Below are 4,502 nucleotides of genomic sequence, written 5' to 3'. Positions count from 1 at the left end.
TGCTGTGTGTTTGGTTTTCTTTCTGCCCTGTTACTTTCACCCATCCATCCCCAGTGAAGGTAGGTGAGGTTTGCTTGTAATTCTTTAAGTTTGCAGGTGCCTGTGCTCTTCTTTCTTCAAGCACAACAGCAGAGAAACTTCAATATAAATAAGTTGTGCTGTGGTCAAATGTGCACTGGTGTTTGTTCATTCTCTACTCCAGGGATGCCAAACTTGTTTCATACAGAAGGCCAAAGTTGGCATGAGGTGAGGGCCAGAAGTGATAACTTAAAGCAGCTGTTGGCCAGAAATAAGCATTTTGTTCTCACATAGAGGCTCATTAGCTGCAAATGACAGAAGAGAAAATATGCAAATCTTGTTCATATTTTTAGGAGATAGAGCCCAGTTATAATGGGGGCCAGATAAATTGCTTCTGGGGGCTGCATTTGGCCCACAGGCCTTACGTTTGACACCCCTGCTATAGTCTGTGTGTATGCATATGTGAGAATCCACATTCAGCAGGTAATGCTGATTAATCTTTCTGATGTGTCTCAGTATCTTCCCTCCAGAAAATCTACTGCTGTGACTTTTGTTGGCATAGCACATGATACTAGGGCAAAAATATAGGCAAAAGGGAATTGAATTGTTTGATCAGTGTTGGGGAGAGACTCCTGAGATTCCTACCCCTGACTTTCAGAACAAGTGCTCAACTGAGGTGTCAACAGAATGTTGTGATAAATGTGTATTAGGAGCATACTTAAGCCCAGGTCTCACCTTCTAACCTCTTCCCTGGGAATGGGTGTCTAACCTCTTGTCTTGGGTCAGGTTCCCTTACAGCTTCATTTTCCTTATAATGAGCCAGTCCTAAGTTCCTTTTTAAAAAAACATTTTAACATATAATGTGACTCATAGAACTGCAGAGCATTATTCACTGGCTGATGATGCTGTATCATAAATAGCACCATAGTGTATATGACTGTAATAGTGGGCCAAATGTTAAGCAATTTGTTTAAGATTATTAGCTCACCCTGCCCAGGTCCCTAAAAATTACAACTTGCCCTCTTTGGTAAATTGCTGTTCCTACTTTGCCTTTTGGTGATCCACTTTTAAAATGGTGGAGGCTTGTGCACCCCACCCCCTTTAAATGAGGATGGGGGCTAAACGCCACTGATGACAGCTTGGAAGCTACATCTGAATGGTTGGTGGATGAGTCTTGACTGGTGTAGCCACACGTGCATAAGCATGTTAAGGTTACCCATTGTGCAGGCTCTGCCTTTTTAATTTGTTTTAAAATAGCTGAGGCCTGGGGACATTTTCAAGCTCTGTTTCTGCTTCCTGAGCCTTTTATCATTTACTTGTCACCATCAATGTCCCCTCTAAGCTGCATGATCACGCAGCATCCTTCATGGTGGTCCAGAGCTCAGTGATGATGATGTCATCACTATGCTTTCTGGAGCTGTCTCTGAACAGCAGAGGTAGGGCTCCATGCAGTCCATGTAATTTTTACAGGGAAGACAAGTCACCATTCCTGTTCTGCAAATATCCTGTTTGTGTCTCATTATCAGCTGTCTTGGATGTCTGGTGTCAGGTGGAATATAAAACAAACTGTTACGGAACAAATTTGTTCTGGTATCTCTTTTTACCTAAAGGACACTGACACCTTTTGCTCTTAAATTTATTTATTTTTCATAGTTTTATATTACCCTTCAAGTTGCTGAAGGTGGGATACATGGTTCCTTTCCTCTTTTTGTCTTCACAATAATCCTGTGAGGTAGGTGGGACTGACTGGCCTAAGGTCACCCAGGAACATTCATGGCTGAGCAGAGATTGGAACCTAGAGCTTCCAGGTCTAAGTACGAGACCTGGTACTTCGTACAACTCCAGAACCACTATATTATCCTGAATATTCATATACCACTTTACATTGTGACCCACCTCAGCCTAAATTGATTCTTTGTTGGTTGGCTTCCTGTATCTCTCATGTAACCAGTTACAGCGGTTTCTCACCATCCACTGTATTGGCATTCATGGATTTGACCTTCTGCGGATGGCAGGAGTCTGTGGCACTCCTAAAAGCCACTTCTGGGTCATACCGAGGCCTGCAACCTTTTCCTTGGCTCTGACACACCACAGAATGTATCACAGAAGCATTTGGGTGATGTGGATTTCAAATGTTCCATGAGATACTCTGTGTTACTATGTGAATAACTGTGTGTGTGTGTGGGGGGGGATATCCCAGTTATGACCGCTGGGCATGCAGTGTACACGTGCCCCTGCCTCCTGCTTGGCTCACCCTGGTGGCATCATTCTGGCCATGACTGTTGGGACTGAGTAGGTGCAATAACTGGCTCCTTGCACATCGAGCTGACATCAGGCTTTAGTTTCATGATCGATGGACTGTGTTGGTGGTCCCCTCCCAAAAGAACAGAACAGAGAATGGGGGGGGGGGGAATGGACTGTGATTAGTACACTATTTTAAAAACATAAACAGAAGGTCCTATTATGTTTCCAATAATCTGTGATTTGGCCCGAAATACCCAATGAAAAAAACAAGTTCCTCCATGAACTTATCTACTCTCCTTTAAAAGCCGTCTTGCCCATTACCACATCCCATGGCAGTGCAAATTCCATGCATTTTGTGTGAAAATCTATTTTTTGTTATCAATCCTTCCTCTCTATCTGCCAGTTTTATTGGTTCTGAGCTCTAATTATGATAGAAACTTCTTTCTGTTCACTTTCTTGACTCTATGAATAACTTTTTACAAACCTGTACAATACATGTGTCCATCCTCTACCACCACCATGGCCCAAACAGTGTTTGTTAAACACGTTTGTCATTCACTTATGGGAGGATATATACGGGAAGATTTGTCTACTTTTTATAGCAAAAGGAGCAGGTGCAAGAGCAGAATTCATCTTACCTTGCCAGTGCTCTGTTTTGCTTCAGTACTTAAAATCTCTATTTTCTAAATGAAAGCCCCAAATGCTTTGGGCTTTTCTTCGTAGGGATATATAGTGAAAATTGGCAGAATATGTATTGTGAAGGTCAACATAGTTTTAAACCTGAAATTGCATTTGCACTCTTAATGTATTTAGATGGACAGGACAATTTGGAGTGTTTTGGTCTTTCATCTCTTGCAGGGATGGTCCATAGGTGCTGCCTGATGGGTCACCTGCCCATGCCTGGCCTACCTGAGCCAGCAAGGGTCTTCTGCTGTTGCTGCTACTCCCCAACACTGCCTAGTAAGCCTGGGCCCATGAAAGCTGTTGCAGATGCTTCATGCCATTGCCAACAAGTCAACCAATGCCCAGGGCCTAATGGAAGACTTCTATGGAGGCAGGGGAAGCAGATGCCAGTAGCAGTTTTTATATTGCCACCCATGACTAATGCTGCTGTCCACTGATTGCTTTGCTTTCCCACCTGGATACCATCTACAATGCCAATCTGAGAAAGCAAGTTGAGAACCAGGCAGTGGCATAGCTAAAGGGGTGCAGGGGGGTAGCAGTTGCACCGGGCAACAAACTTCAGGGGGGCAACAACCTGAGCTTCACACTAGTGGCCAAAATTGTGAAAACCTTCGTATTTTTGAATAATACCATCACATTTTATACTGATGGATGTGGAATTTAATGCAGAATGCAATGAAACAAAACTATGTCAAAATATATCTATTTTATCAAAAGTTAAATAATCAGAAAATAAAAACACAACTGCATTATGATTGTTCTGAGAGCCAATGTGGTGGTGTTATGATACAGCAGGGAACCAATAAGGTGTTAGTATGAGTCAGCTCTCATTTCCATTTATCCTAATACAGTTACCCCTGCTAATTGGGTAAAGAGGTGCTTTTCCAAGTGGTGCTCCTCTTATATTTAGCAGGGGAAAAACAACCGTGCCCCTTCACCCCAGCAGTGTCTCTAACCAATATGGGGCACACTTTTTATTTATTTATTTACTTAATAAATTAAATTTGATTTTGTTGTGGAGGGGGGCTACAAAATCTTTTTTGAGCCCCAGTAGCAAATATGCTGCTGGCTGGAAGGAGGCTCAGAGCAAGTGGATGGCGAGCTGCTGGGGGGAGGAGGCACATTTCCCCCATTTTCAGTTTTTTAAAACCCCAGCCTTTTAAAGTGTTGTCACTTCTGGGGTATCATTTTGAGCTTGGCGCTAATGATCGGGCTACATGATCATTGAGTGAACTTAGGGGAGCATACCATTGTGGTATAGTCCGGCTTCCTGTATCTCAGAGGCACAGGATGCCTCTGGGGGCACTCAAGACAACAAGAGACCTGTATCCTATTGTCACTTCCTTGCATCTGGCATTCAGAGAAGGGCTACTCTAAAGCCCAGAGGTTGGATATACTCATGGCTTGTAACCTGTGATGAACCTTTTCTCCATAAATCTGTTCAAACCCCTTTTAAAGGTATCTAGGTGCCATCACCATATACTGTGGCAAGAAGTTCCATAGATTAATTATGTACTGAGTAAAGAAAACATTTCCTTTTGTCTGACTCTCCCACC

Source organism: Tiliqua scincoides, chromosome 2, assembly GCF_035046505.1.
Source record: "Tiliqua scincoides isolate rTilSci1 chromosome 2, rTilSci1.hap2, whole genome shotgun sequence".
Classification (NCBI taxonomy): domain Eukaryota; kingdom Metazoa; phylum Chordata; class Lepidosauria; order Squamata; family Scincidae; genus Tiliqua; species Tiliqua scincoides.
The sequence above is the reverse complement of the archived record's forward strand: the minus strand, read 5'-3'. Positions refer to the sequence as shown.